This window comes from Cricetulus griseus, chromosome 6 (assembly GCF_003668045.3).
Source record: "Cricetulus griseus strain 17A/GY chromosome 6, alternate assembly CriGri-PICRH-1.0, whole genome shotgun sequence".
Lineage (NCBI taxonomy): Eukaryota > Metazoa > Chordata > Mammalia > Rodentia > Cricetidae > Cricetulus > Cricetulus griseus.
The window spans coordinates 83,932,492-83,948,457 of NC_048599.1; the positions used below are offsets into that span (position 1 = coordinate 83,932,492).

Here is a 15,966-nt window from a genome sequence, read left to right on the forward strand (position 1 = left end):
CAAAGTACCCTTCCTCCCAAGTTCACCCTATAAACTAGGAGTTTATTTAGCTTAGTCACAGAGCATGGATGAGGGGCTCCTTGCAGAAGAATGGGGATCCCAAAGCAGTCACACTGGAAAGCCTTCTCCCAATGTAACTAATGGCTTTGCCATAGCCACATAGGTGGAGCCCCTTCTGTTAACCTCCAACAGTGTGTATACTCCAGTACCTCCTGAGGCCAGGTGGAATTGCATACAAATGGCTGGGAAGAATGGCTAGAGTCTCAAATTAGGGTCCAATGGCCCTTCCTGACCCCCCATATTCTGTGAGGAGTTGTCAGCAGTCAACAAACCCTGTGGTACTGGACTCTTGCTTTGTTTTCTCCCAGAGGACCATGTTCTATAGCACTCTGTCTCAGATAAGTAGAAAGCAGCTGAAGAACACCTGAGGTCACCCTATGACCTCACACACATGCCTGCACATGATGGGGAATGTACTGTGTATGTTTATCTTATTGATTGTTGAATAAAATACTGTTTGGCCAATGAGACAGCAAGTTAGACGGGACTAGGAGTCAAAGAGGATTCTGGGAAATGTAGTAGAGAAGTGGTGATCCAGGCAGGAAGTGACATAGCAAAGAGACTCATGTTTAAGCGAAGGAGAAACAGGAAGGGCCCTTTTCCCCTTTGGATCCTCCAATGGCAGGATGTGATCCACCGGCAACAGAGGACGCCAACAAGGAGTCTGATAAGGTAAGTCTTATAAAATATATAGATTTATGATAGTTAAGACTGAGCTAACAGATGAGAATCCCAGTCATTGGCCAAGCAGCATTGTACCTAATACAAGTTTCTGTGTATTCATTTGGGCCCAAACTTGGGCAGGTGGATGGTGTAAAGCACACACATGGCAGTGGGGCTCGGTGGCTTTTGACAGAAAGATTTATCGTAACATGCACACACATACACTTACACACACCTTCACACACATATACTTACACACACACCTGCACACATGTATACTTACACATGTACATGCATATGTGTATACTTTATTTACACACACACACACACACACACACACACACACACACACACACCTTTCCACACCTTCTTTCTTTGTCCCCAATTTTAATTCATCAACCCTGGCTAGGTTGGTTTTGGCCCTCTGAACACACCTCACAGGCAACCCATTCAACATGGAACCCATCTCACTTGGAAGAGTGAAATGAGAGAACAGGCTTCAGAGGCTGAATTGCTTAGGTTTGGATCATACTTCCACTGTTCACTAGCTGTGTGACCTGGAGGGTAACTGACTTTCCCCATGTTATCTCCTTCTTATAAAACAGTGATGAGATGGGCATTGGTGGCACACACCTTTAATTTCAGCACTTGGGAGTCAGAGGCAGGCAGATCTCTGTGAGTTCAAGGCCAGTCTGGTCTACAGAGTGAGTTCCAGGACAGCTAGAACTATTTCTCAGAGAAACCCTTCCTTGAAAAACCAAATAAATAAATTAAGTAATTAAAAAAAAAACAAACAGCAATGATCTTCCAGGCATGTCTGTGCATGAAATGATTGCGTGTGTCCCCCTGAGATCCACACCTGGCTTGGGGGGAGACACATTGCCACTTGCCATTATTAGGGTATGCTGTGTGCCCGAAGCACAGGCTTGACTTGGCTCAAATCTGGGTTGCCCTGTAATCTTGGCCATCTCCTTGAACCTCATAGTATCAGTAGCCACAGAGGCCAGTGGCACGAGGCAGTCATGCCCATTCCTTTGCCCTCTCTGGGCCTCCTCTGAGCTCTCAGCATCTGTTCTTGTCCACAGTCCTCACCTCGTGTCTCTTCCTGCCCTCAATGGGACACTGGTGCTTCATCTCCTCTCCTGGGGTGCTCCCTCCCCAGGACACTTATGCTTCATCTCCTCCCCAGGAGACCAAAGCCCTCAGGAGGCACAGCCGCTGTGCTTGTCTTCCATCTCCTTCCTCAGAGATTGGGTCTGCACACGGGGGCCCAGTGACAATTCGCTGAGATCACTCAGATGGTGTATATAGACTTCCCTTCTGACTCCACCTATGCCTCTGCTAGAGTAGCTGGGTTTACCCAAAGGCACCATGGAGGGGGTGACACATGACAGGTGCAGCCATGCTCCACACACGTGTGGGCTTGGGATCCTGACATTCCTGTGAATTGACTGAGGCCATCAGCATCTATGGAACCGATCATATTTATGTGTATTAGTTGCCTTCCAGGAAAAAAAAAATCAATGTTAATAGCAACAGCGAACACCATATAACCGGTCCAGCTTTGCTTTACCTCAGAGTTTAGGGCCAGGATGGTAAAGATCTGGAGTCACCAGCACCGGGGCTGGGGTGAGGTTGAGCTGCAGGGAGGGCAAGCATGGAGGGGCTCATCAGTACAGGTTGCCCCTGACAGCTGCCCTGGGGCTGCATTCTAGACAGTGGCTTCTTCACCTCTCAGGTGGAGCTGCTATTAATGAAAAGTATTCATTGCTGAACAGCTAATGAATGCTTGCGGTTGAAAAATCCAAAAGGGACCCAAAGGATCCAGAGTTAAAAGTCACCCTCTCCCCCGGTTCTCCTTCCTGGAGACAGTGTGTTTACGTTGGAGGGGAAATATTTATGCTTTGCTTGTGTGTATAAAAATTTTCATGCTCTATCTGTGTATGCATGCAATGGTGGCAGCTAGTGCCTGCCGTCCCGCATTATGCTCCTTGGCTTTGTGCGGTGGTTTGGAGGGGGTACTCACTAACTTGCAGAGCCTAATGGTACCTGGTGCCTGTTAATCAAAGGACTCTTGCTTTATTTAGCCAGTCCTCTCTCAATGAACATACAGGTTATCTTTGTTTGTTTATTTGCATTTGTTTTGTTTTGTTTTCTTTGAGACCGGATTTCTCTGTGTAACAGCTTTGGCTATCCTGAAATTCACTTTGTAGACCAGGCTGACCTCGAACTCACAGAGTTTCACCTGTCTCTTCTTACCAAGTGCTGGGATTAAAGGTGTGAACCACCACCACCTGGCCAGGTTATTCTATTTTTCAGAAGCAGTTGTCGACAAGTCCTCGTCTTGCGTGGCTCATTAGCAGCAGAGCTTGTTTGAAGAGGCATTTGGTGTTACCCAGCAGCCTCTGTACCGGTCACCCATACATCTCCCCCAGTGCACCATCTGCTTCAGCTCCAGCTCATTTCCATGTAAGTTTCCTTCTTGTTACAGGAATCTTCAGGGGTCAACTTTCACAGTCCTCTGCATCCCCAAATCCAGTGCATCCTTTTGAGTTCTGCAACGTTCCTCTGTGCACATCCCGGCCCTCCTTCCCTATCACCACTTCCTGGGTCCAAGGGTTCACCATGGCTCGAACCGTTTCGGTAGCTTTCTTTCTTATAATGGAACACCAGGCAAAGTCCACACAGGAGAGGAATCTCAAACAATGAAAACCATACAACTGGCCTAGCTTTGCTTTACTTCAGGATTAGGGTCAGGAGGGCAAAGAGCTGGAATCACCAGGACCAGGGCTGGGTGAGGTGGGGCTGCCCTCCCATTCCCATCATGCTCTGCTGACTTTGTTACTCTATAACCTCATCCTATCTCCTTTTATACCTTCTGCCCAAGGCACCATTCACACCCAGACCTCCTGCATTATCTTCCTAACTACAGCTTCCATGAAGTCCCCAAATTAAATGGCATTTCCCCAGGAAGGCTGCTCTGACCTACCACCTCAAAGAGGTCATTCGTCCAGGGTACTCTGTCACTATACCTTATCCATCTCATCTCCTTAACTCAGTTGCCACGCTAGGTAGCAACTAGTTAGATATCGGTAGTTAGATATTTGCTTTTGAGTCATCTTAAAGAGAAAAGTTTCTTCCTACATGTTGTAGCTTGGGATGGAGAGCCCTGCCTCCCATAGTCATCTGGAGACTCAGAGTCCTTCACCATTCCCTAGAGGGTTGCCAGAGTCTTTATAGGTTAGTCTTGGGTCTCAGCCATGTTTTGGCTATAGGTAGGGAGAGGGGAAAATAGATCAAAGCAGAAGCAGGCCTGGTTTTTAAAAGGTGCTGGCTTTGATGGGGCACACATCTCTTCTACTACAAATGAGGCTCGGAAGAATGGTCCACTTAGGCAGCCAGGTGCCCACTGGTAACTACACTTCTCTGAGGGAAGGCAAACATGGAATTCAGGGGACATGGAGGAGCCTTCTGTTGTAGCCCCTAGGGGACCTTGTGGAAGAGCAGGTTACCCAGGGCTTGGGAAGGGCAACTCCAGAACCCCCAGGCTGTCACCATCTACTCCATGAGCCATGGGTTTAAGTCTCTGCTACCAGGTACTAGAGAGGACAGTCCTGGGGCTCCTGGACCTCTGTCTCCCTTTTCTCTATTCATGCCTGTGTGGCTGAGCCTCCTTTTAGACCTCCCTTCTCTTTCATATCAGTGACAATCAGGCCCAGACATGGACACTGGAGCTCAGTTAAGCGCCCCATCAGCAAAGTCCCAGTGCCTCATGGGAACTGTGCAGCCAGACAAACTCTTCCCAGTGCATGAAGATGCAGAAAGAAGTCTCTAAGGATAAATCATTGTCCCCTGTGACTGTCAGAGGCATCCCAAAGTTCCAGCCGGTACTAAACTTGCCCAATAGGTGTCACTGTGTATTCTTGAAAGTAATAAAAGTGTGTTAAAAAAAAAAGCTGTGATCTAAAGTTAACTTTAATTGGACTTTTATTACAAAAAAGGATAAAATCTTATTGGTATCACAATGAACGATAGCTAATATTTATCGAGCACTTCCATGGTCAAGGTCACAAGCTGAACTCCCAACACTCCAGGAGCCCCGCAGTCAGATGAGGAAACTGTGGCGTCAAGACTATGTCTGACTTGGCTGAGGCCACAGCACTGCCAGGATCGGGTCCCATTCTACCTACATCTGGAACCTTCCTTCATAACAAAGCCACCAGGACAAGCTGTACTTGAGTGACTCTACTATTGTGATCTCCACATTCTAGGCTTATATCTATCCCCATTGGAAAGGGAGGCATAGAAGACAAACAACACCCTACTTGGAGGGGGTCACTCATGTTGGTCTATGGAGAAGAGGGACCATTACCATCTGGGAAGGACAGCTCTCTGACAAGGGTGGGCAGTCTCCATACTGCTGGTAAAGGCACCTCCCATCACTGTCCTTGGTGAAAAAAGCTAGCAGGGCCTTGCAATCTCTCACATCTCTTTCTCAGCCCCCTCCACACCTCCTCTCACTTGCCAGGACTGATCCCTTTTGCTCTTCCCACCACCAGCTCCTGTTAGCCCCCGATCTTTCCAAGTGCCAGTAAAACCAATAATGTTCCTGTCTACCTAGAGATCCATTGTCTGCAGAACCAGGACTCAGCTTTGCCTTCACCTCCAGTTCTGAATCATCCATTACCCCAGACATAACCCAACAGGTGCTCCTCTAGTTTCAAAGGAGATAGGAGGCAGCGCCTGGGGAGAACTTCTGCAAATCCTCTGCCTCCTTGGGAATCCACAGGGCTAGTAGTAAAGAGTTCTAAAGAACTGAGAAATTGGCACAGTCAGTAAAGTGTTCACCTTGAAAGTGTAAGGACTTGTGTCCAATCCCAGGACCCACATTTTAAAAGGTGTTAGGGGCTGGAGAGATGACTCAGAGGTTTAAAATGCTTCCTGCTCCCAGCACTTACATCAGGCAGCTCCCACCACCTGTAAGTCCCGCTCCAGGGCATCTGCCCTCTTCTGAGTTTCATGGTGCCTACACACATGGTACACTACACATACACATAGCTAAAAATAAATCTTTTTGTTAAAAAGCACTGGCCATGGTAGAACACATTTATAATCCAAGTGTCTAAGAAGGTATAAACAGATTCCCAGGGCTTGCCTAGTTCACTTGGTGAGTCTCAGGCCAGTGAATAGACCTGTCGGAAATAAATAATAAACAAGCAAATAAATAAATAGAGCACTTTAGAAATGACACCTGAGGTTGAATACTGCACACACACACACACACACACACACACACACACACACACACACACACACACACACAGAAACAGACAGACAGACAGACAGACAGAGACAGACAGAGACAGAGAGACAGAGAGAGGTCTTGTGACATCCTGTAGAGAAATCTGTTCAGCTCACCCAATCCTCTGAGACACTGGAAAGCAAATGAATGACGACCTTCAGAGAAGCCACTTTTGAACGTTCCACAAGCGACCCCATCCCTGCCCTTTGCTTGTCTCTGATCCTGCCAGCAATCCTTCCCTGACCCTGACCCCCTCTTCTGACTGGAATGTTTAAAGGTACATGCCTCACAGTCCCCTCCCAATCCCATCCTAACTGGAGTGCTGAGTTCTCAGTGCTAGGGCAGGACCCTCCCTGACCTTGAACTTGCAAGGCAGCCAGGATACAGTCTGAAAATGTCTTTCCCCATCTCTTTCCTGGGTATCAGCTTTCTTAGGACAAAAGACTGCTTCAGCCCCTTCTCAGTTCTCACTCAGGCCTGGCTCATCACGATAACCAGTCACATGGAGCAAGAACTGGGAAAGGAGTCTTCACTTTCTCCCTCCAGCCTCACTGTGGTTCCCATAGCAACCACTGTGGCAGGTCAGCCAGTCCCTCTCCTCCCCCAGCCCTAACCCCAGAGGGACCTGTCCTGACTCCTTGAGCATGATGGACAGCTAGAGGCTTCCCTGGAGTTAGGAGCTAGGGACTCCATTTGTCACTCTAGCCTGCTCTGTATGCCCCTTCTGAATGTCTCTTAGAGACATATTATCTATCATCCCCAGATGAGTAGTGACACTGCTCCTGGATGAGGCTTTCCAATTTGGTGCAGGCCTCTGCCCACCTCTGAGATGGAGAGTGGTAGGAACTCTCCATACGGATGGAATGAAGACAGTCAGAGGTCACAAGTCCATGACCAAATCCCAAGGGTTTTCAGGACCAGATGGGTAGTGGGAATTGGGCAGAGGTCATGGGGTAGGGTGACCTGCTGACTCCTGCCTGCAGCCTGGTGGGAGAAACACGGGAAGGGAACTAACACCCGAACTCCTGGTTTATTCTGTGTTCAGACTGCCCACCTTCCCTACTCATAGCCCACTGCCCGGCCTGAGCCAGAGGAGGGGCTGAAATAGGCTGCTGCTAACATTACAAATGCCACCTCTAGGGGATGTGGGGTGCTGAGGGGGTGGCTTGGGCAGCAGCATGACCCTGCACTGCCATCTGTTGCCTCCCTCCATGGCAGTGCCCCCCCCCCCCGAGAGCTCTGACTCAGTCATAGCTGCTCCCAGTCATCCTTAGAGCTGAGTGGGTGAGTGGGTGGGTGATGAGCCCTCTCACCCTGGAAGGGGGGCATGAGGAAAGAGGGGAGAGAGGGAGGTATGAAGGGAGGGAGGGAAGGAAAGGACAGAGGGTGGAAGGGAGGGCCAGAGGGAGAGTTAATGAGTTAGTTCCTGGTGGCTCTGTGAAAGGGACCAGGCTGTTCTAATACATGATCCTGGCAGTTGCCTCTGATACCCTGTGATGGGGATGGGTTGTTCTGGCACCCTGTGGTGGGGATGGGTTGTTCTGGTATCCTGTGATGGGGATGGGTTGTTCTGGCACCCTGTGATGGGGATGGGTTGTTCTGGTATCCTGTGATGGGGATGGGTTGTTCTGGTATCCTGTGGTGGGGATGGGTTGTTCTGGTATCCTGTGATGGGGATGGGTTGTTCTGGTACCCTGTGATGGGGATGGGTTGTTCTGGCACCCTGTGGTGGGGATGGGTTGTTCTGGCACCCTGTGATGGGGATGGGTTGTTCTGGCACCCTGTGATGGGGATGGGTTGTTCTGGTACCCTGTGATGGGGATGGGTTGTTCTGGCACCCTGTGATGGGGATGGGTTGTTCTGGCACCCTGTGGTGGGGGTGGGTTGTTCTGGTACCCTGTGGTGGGGATGGGTTGTTCTGGTACCCTGTGATGGGGATGGGTTGTTCTGGTACCCTGTGATGGGGATGGGTTGTTCTGGTACCCTGTGGTGGGGATGGGTTGTTCTGGTACATAGCAGAGAGTTCATGTGGCACACCTGGCATGAGCACTTGGGAAGCTCAGGAAATGGCCATGTGTTCTCCTCTTCCCTTGCCATCTGCAGCCAGCATGCAGAGGTGGGAGTGTAGAGGGAGTGTCTGGATACAGGGGCTGGGTGGGGGAGACCCAGGTCAGCAGCACTCTGCTTTGTCTCCCTCCTGTGTCTCTCTTTGCCTCTGTACCTCTCTGTGTATCACTTTCTGACTACCTTCTCCTGTTCCCCAGAGCAGCAGTTTCCATCTCTCAAAACAACCAGGGCACAAGGAGTTGCCTGTGCAGGCAGCATGGGTAAGGCCATCTGGGGAGGGCGGGGTCCTTCAATGGGCCCATGCCCCCTGCTCACCTTCCCACAGAGTTCCCATCTTTGGGTCTGACTAGGCTGTACCCTCACAGACTAAGGTATCTTATCTCAGATTTCCAAGCCAACTCCCCCCACTCTGCAAGACCAGAGGCACCAGAGAGAGCATAGCAGGGCAGCCTAGCTCTTTCAGCAAGGCATAGCTTGTACTGGCCTGTAGGACTGTGGGGACCTCCTAAGTTACAGTTATCACAGGGATAACTGGGCTGTTGGAGAACCAGGTGAAATGGCATGAGTATAGTTTGGGTCTGCTTCCATGTTCATCCTTAATGCCACAGAGGCTTGGTGCCCCCACCACCACCACAGGAAAGCACCCCCTCCTCCATCCTCTGGACACCTGGCTTTTAACAGAAGGTTTGCCTCCTGCATGGTAGTACCTGTTGGGAAGGCCCTGCCTGACCCTCATCAGAGCGCCCTCCTTTCCCTGCCTTTGCCCTAGTCACTCCTCCATTCCTGTTACCAGGCCAGATAATGATAGGGCTTGCATTGATTTTTATCACCCACACCCACCGGTCCCCCTCCTGACCCTTCCTCTCTATGGGAAGCCTGTGTCACAGGATAAAAAGAGCCAGATGTGAAAGCAAAGGTCCCTTCTGATGTATTCGGCTAGTGAGGATGTTTGATTCCAGCCTAACAAGCTCAGCCATTTTTTTTTTCTTTAGAGCCAACAGAGAAAGAGGGATGGAGACAAAGAGCAGGAGAGCAATGAGATAAAATGAGCCAGAGACAGGTGGGGAGCGGGGGTGTGAGTGTCTGTGATGGGGGCAAGGGCTGGAGGCAGAGCAGCCAGAGCAGGGACCTCTCTCCATGGTCACTTCTGCCTACCCCCAGCTCTGCCTCTGCAGCCTACACCTTAGCAGCTATGAGCCATCTGGCCCTCCTGAGGGAGGTGACAGCTTCTCGCTCCAGGTGACAGGGCATCTGCCTAAGATTTCGGGGTTTCTGCTGCAGTGGACACTTCCCCCGGCAGGCTGGCATGAGCTTGCACAGGTTTGGGGGGGCCAGTGGTGCTGTGGAGTTGGAGGCCCTGCCTCCCTCCCTCTTGGGACTGAGCAGCCATGAAGCCCTGGCTTTTCTGCTCTTCGCCCTTCCGCCTTCTCTCTCCTGCTTTGTCTCCTGGTTCTCCATTGATTTCCTATTTGAAAGCAGTTCCAGCCTGCACCACCACAGATCCAGGCCTCTGAGGCAGAGAAGGCTGTTCTGAACCTGTGAGTCAGAAACCAGCGCTGGTTTTTATTAAAGGCAAAAGAAAAATAATCTGATTTTATGAAAGCAAAACACCCAGTTATGAGCCAAGTGTGTGATCCTCAGGACCTATAACTGCTAAGATAATATTTTAAAGCCTGCATATACACAGGGTAGCCCCCAACCCTTCTGAGCCCCGGGAGGAGTGGAAATCTGTGGGAGCAGTTCCTTTGCCCCTCCACCCCCACCCACCCTCTTATTTCTAGGTCACTGAGCCCTCCCCCACTAAGAGCTCCCATGCAGGAAATGCTGTGGATTCCATCCCAGTCCTGAGCCTCCATAATTAATGGGATCACTGGAAGCTGTAGGAGGATGCCTGGGAAGGGAACATGCTGGAGGCAGACAGGGGTCTTATTTCTCTGAGCTCCAGGCTGAGAAGCTTCCAGCCAGGTGATCCGAGCCCACACAGCCCCTGGGGATGCTTCTGCTGAAGGCGACAAAGCCCCTTTTAGCCATGGGGGCTGGCAGGGGAAGCCTCTTTCTCTCCTTGCCCCATCACCCTCTGGACCTGTCTCCTTCTATAATTCTCTTCTCATCTAGTCTATTAGTGTGCTCCGGCAGGCTCTGCCAGGTTCAGCTGCATCTTTTCGTCTCGTTTATATTAGAAGAGAAAGTTCTGGCGTGTTTTCCCCTCACCTGAGGACTGAGCACTTCTCTCTTCCAAGATGCTCATAGCCTCTGATGAAACCCAAGAAAGATTTAAATTATAATGAAATGTCTCTGTTGCCATGAGAGAGATGGCCCAACAGTGCTTCCAGCAGCCTTGGGTAGCAGGGAAGGTTTCCAGCAAAGGGACACTGGTGCATGGTGCATGGTGCATGGCTGCCTCTGCTGGCCCATTCACCGTCTGTCTCCTGTGTGATCCCTGCTTCCTGCTTGAATGGATTAATGTGGTCACCTCCTGACTGGTCTGTCTGTTTCCTCCAACCTCTAATGACTTCACTTCTCCCTAGAAGGCCAGGGGGTACCTCCTGAATTGCTCTCACTGGGTCACAAATCCTCCAGCACCTTCTAAGCAGAAGAGACAAGACGGCAAGGCTCTGACCTCTGAACTGCACCCACAGTCCAGTCAAAAAACAAAACAAAACAAAACAAAACAAAACAAAAACCTCTTCACTCTTCCCACCAAGTAACTGTATTTGTAAACTTGTGTTTGTAAACTGTCCCTACAAAGCAAGGTCCATGAGGTACCAGGTGACTTCAAGCCCTCACCCTGTCCATTTTCCACCAAGTGCCCAGGGCAATGTCTCCTTGAGATCACTTCCCTACCTGTGAGGTGAGGCTGTGATGGAGCTGCTGTAGAGGTTGGAGAAGATCCTGAGCTCTGATCATAGCTGCTCAGCAATGCTGGCTACTCAGCTCTGTTTCTTAATCAGGAGTGAGAAAGGAAAGATCCATTTGGTTTTATGGAGAACAAAGTGGATGTCAGCCTTGGCTGTTTCACAGTCAGGGGACTTTAAAAACTACAATGCTGCTGGGCTCTGCTCCCAGGCCTCTCATGGGGGTCAAGTCTCCCTGACAGGACAGAACAGGAAATAAGACAATGGCTGATGCAAAAACCCCTCAGGACCCAGCTGGCTTGGAGAGGAGCCTAAGGGAGCGGCTTTGGCAGAAGTGGAGAGGGGCAGAACCCAGCCTGGTTTCAGAGGGTGCTTTGGGTCAGCCCCCACTATCAGGACCTCTGGTCTGGAGGGGTAGTTGGGGAAGGCTGATTATTCCCCTTGCTACTGCCCCTGAACACACCCACTGGACAAAGCAACTCTTAGGCCTTAGGAGGCAGGAGGTATAGACCCAGCCAGGCTCCCGGCCCAGAACCGGGGAGCTACCAGGAGCTCTGAAGAAACAGTTAATTGTGGTAATGAAGTCTGGCTTTCTACAGCTGAGAACAAAAAGGAAAACACCTCCAAGTTAATTAACTTTCAGCAGTATGGCTGGCTCTAGGGTGACCACAACTGGGGGGCGGGGTGTCTCATTCAGTTCTCCAGGTGGATATTACGATGGCCCTAGTAAAAGCACCCTCAGGCACTAGGGATAGTCACTTCCTGTTGCATGCCCCACATAATGCACTGACTCAATCATCAAGTGTGGTAAATGCCTATGTCTGTGCTGGGGGTAAGGGATACCTAAGGACAACCAAAAGAGAAAAAAAAAAAGAGACTCCTTGTTCTTACTGAGATAAAATCTTGAGCTCTTCAAATTGAGTCCAAATTCATGACTCTTTAACCAGTTCTCGGTTTACTTTTTCTAGTGCATTACCTGGGCATCTCCGACATCTATCTTCTATTGTCTCAGTCTCCAGCTCTCCCTCCCCTACCCTCAGCTCAAGGCCTCACCTTGGTTTCTTTGGAAAATAAAGGGAATTAGGGACTGGGATGACAATTCAGCAAGTAAGAGTGGACCTGAGTTCCAAGCATGAGGACCTGAATTCAAATCCCTAGAGCCCATGTACAAAGCTGAGTGTGGTCACTGGCACCAGTAACCTCAATGCTATGGGGGGTGTGGAGAAAGGAGAATGGCTGAGACTTGTTTCTGCAATTTCCTTTTCTATTGCATCATTCCCACCAATATACACACTGTCATTTCTCTCTTCTTTGAAGAAAGTGATAGGGTATTTCTGGGCTAAATCGTGTCCTCTAGAACTTCCCACACATTTTCAGCTCTTTTTCAACCAAATACCTGCAAGGACATTCCCTATCAGGGAGTCCCAGGGTTGTATCTGGGCCATCCTTTATCTCTTTCTTTTGGTTCCATTTAACTAGCTTGCATCTACCACTCCACAGAACCTGCTCTTGCTAAGGACACCAATGTTATATGACACTTTTCTGAGGAACAACACTAATGTGTATTCACCCAGATAAGAAACAGAAGACAAACAAAAGTAAGATACTACCAAAGTACAACTTAGTACTTACTTAGAACCTGAGTTTATTGGGGTTACTTCCAGAATCATGGGCAAGTCAAAGACAGCTTCATTGCCAAAACTTTCTCCCCAACTTGGGTAGCAACTCTAGGACTCCCTGCATGACTATAGACAGCTCCACAGGTCCAGAGAGCCTCTTCCAAGCAGCTCAATTGGTCTGACTCTCTTCAGCAGTCCTTATTGCTTAAATAACCTTGGAGAGTAAAGGACCTTGCACATCTGGTTGGGTTCAGGGACTTCCTGAGATTTGTGAGTTGTTTACTTTCCGAGTCTTAATGAACTTCCCTTTAGAACTTTCTGAGTCTTTACAAGCTTCCTTTCAGGATAGAATGTTTCAATGGGAGGAAATTGCTACATAACAACCAATGTCCTCAAGAACACCAAGAGTCACTCATTCCTTAGTGCCCATGCTCACCTAACTTGGTCCAACAGCAAGTTTGGCATATTTGATCTCGCCTTCCTTTGAAATCACTCTCTACTGGGTCTCCAAGGTGCCACATGTCCTAGCTTTCTTCACACCTTGCTGGACACAGTCTTCAGCCTCCTCGGTTAGGGACCTCTTCATAATTGGTTAACCTTGGCAAAGGTTAACCTTTGAACCTGTTCTTTATCTGCATTCACTCCAACTGTGACTCTATCCATTCTTAGAGCTTGAAATATTGTCTCTGTGCTCAAAATTCTCAAGCTCAGGCCTTGTTCCAAACTCCAAACTCAATATGGACCCATCTGACTATCATCTCTTCTTAACTAGTGTCTCAACCTCAACAGATCTTAAATTCAACTCCTGGCCTTTCCCTACTCAGCTTTCTTCAGCTCAGTCCATAACAACTTTGTCCTAGTTGTGTAGACCAATAAACTCACAGTTACCTGGAAGTCCCCCCTTTTTTCTCATACCTACAAACATCTGGAAATCTTGACTCCCACCTGTCATCTCTATATACACTGCTGCCACCTGGTACAAGCTGGATCTTCTGTAGGGACTGTGGTATTGCTTCCTCACTGGGCTCTGAGTGGGAGCCATTCTTTGCATTTTCCAATTTGTTCAAAATCTTCTTAGTGGTTTCCATCTTGCTCCAAGTCACAGTGATCTGACTCATGGGACCCCCCAGTGATCTGGGTCCTGCACTGTTTGGACTTCATTCTATTTCCTATGCTTGGTTCTCTGCAGTTATGCCACCTCCTCCAAGCCTTTATGCTCATGATTCTAAAAGATGCCTACATGGCATTTTCTGTTCTCATCTTCTGTTTTGAGCAAATATTACCCTTAAATGGAGTCTATCAATAAACACATTTAGAACCTCAATGGCCAAGCCCTCATATTCCATCTTTCTTCAATCTCTAAATCCCTTTTGGACTCCTCAGGAGCCCAGATTCCAGGAGAATGACATTCCCATTTCTTTAAGGAAGCTTACAAATCTAAAATTGCCATACCCAAGGCATCAGAGAGCAACTGGTGGCAAAACATCTTTTCACCTATATAATGGGTACATGTCAACTATATATGCTCCTACTTATTTCCCCTATGTCCTTGGAATCACACAGTCCCTCCTAGCAGTGCAATATAACTCCCACCTCTATTGCCTGATGGGGAACCTGAGAGACTCTGACTATCTGAAACCTTCCCTCTTCCTCTGAGACCTATAAGAAGAGACCTCCTCCCACCCCATCAGTCTGCCTTATGGGCTTGAGCTCTCATCAGGCACCCACCCACCATTCTGTCTAACTATGATGTTGGGGCCTGAACTCTCTTCAGAACTATGCTATAACATTGCCTTTCTATCTGTTTATGGTGTTCATATCTCTTTACTTTGATCTTCTTTGGCAATAGAGACTTAAAGATGTGATTAATTCATGGAATTTGACAAATCCATTCTGAAGTAAGACTTCCAAAATTCAAGGACTAGAAAAATAAAAGAAAAAGGAGAGGAAGATCCGAGGCATACAAGCTCAGGGACATGGGTTTTCTGTGCAGTAGCATGTATAGCCAACAGGGCTAGAAACAATAAGGGAGGACCCTCCTTCCAGCCTTTGAGGGAGTGTGACTGCCATGCTATCTTGATAATTTTCACTGCTGCATGTCAAGTTCTATACAATACTAGGAAGAATGGCACTCAGCTCCCAGACACTGCACAGCTAATACAATGTCTGATCATATAGCAATGTGCCAGGCACTCTGATGACAGCCAGGGAAGACAGGCATGGGGAAACCTCTATCCTTAGCTCCAGAAGGCTGGGCAGAACCAAGGCCTTAGAGATCCAGGTTCAAGTCTCAGCCCAAGTGGTTCAGCACTCATCCTTTCCTAATTTTCAAGATGGGAGGTGATGAGGCAGGAGGTAGACAGAAAATTCTGCATCTCAAGGTGGCTGGAAGAACTAGATGGCTTGTAATAGGCACAGATTGGGTGTTGCCTTCCTCTCCATCCCTCTGTGTCCCTCTCATCTCTAAAACAGGAGAATGCCCAGACTTGTCTGCCTTGGAGAACTATTCTTCATGATTTCTTTTCTCAAACACCACTTAATGGCATGGAAAATATTCATATTGTATTGTGAAGAAGGAGAAGGCATGGTGACAAAATAGCACATGATTAGAGGGGCTTGTGATAAGTAGGCATGAAAGTACAGCCTGTCACTGTGGAGGAATCCTACTGAAGTGCTCAGAACCCAGAGCCCAACACCTACCTTGTTTCAGCCACTGACTTCGACCTTAAGCAGTGGAAAGTCTACTTGGCAGGAGCCCTGGGAAACCCCTCACCTGCCGTCATGCCCTCATAATTTCCCACAGTGCCCCAGTCTGTCCAATTTTTCTTTTTATCTCCTCTTGTAAACCTGTATCAGCTTCTCCATAAAAATCAAGCCCGTTTCTTGCAAGGTTTATTCCTAGCAACATTCAGCTTGTCTTGCTGCCTGGGAAGCAGTCTTTTTACTACAGTTCTAAATTGGTTATTGCTGGTGAATGAGAGCACAATCGATGTTTATATATTGACCTTGTTCTGGGCAATGGTGGAGAACTCTGCATCCTAGAAGACTGTAGGTTCTACATGGAGATGCAGACGAGATGCAATTTTGTTTCTTCCTAGTTTTTTACGCACTTACTTTTTCTATCCCCTTATTACATCGGTTGGGATCTCGGTTCTATGTTGAGCCATCAGTGGCAGAAGGGGGCTTTGTCTTGACCCTAGACTCAGTGAAACTATGTAAAGCTCCAACATTGAACACAAGACTTAAAATTTCGTGAAACTTTATCAGACTATGAAAATGCCCTTATTTTCTCACTTTGCCAAGAGTTTCTGGTTATGTCAATCATGCAGAATGCTGAATGCCATGCATATAATTTCTGCAATTGGACACAGTCAGAGGAAATAGACATTTCTTCCCCTTT

The 15,966-nt window shown here is 48.5% G+C and overlaps 1 long non-coding RNA gene across 1 annotated transcript; it reads left to right on the forward strand.

The window, feature by feature from the left end:
- Nucleotides 1-622: 622 nt before the first annotated feature.
- LOC100773771 lies at nucleotides 623-4,660 on the forward strand. The gene is made up of 3 exons (XR_003486613.2): nucleotides 623-732; nucleotides 3,043-3,192; nucleotides 4,427-4,660. It is a non-coding gene; the product is annotated as an uncharacterized LOC100773771 (long non-coding RNA).
- Nucleotides 4,661-15,966: the final 11,306 nt, after the last annotated feature.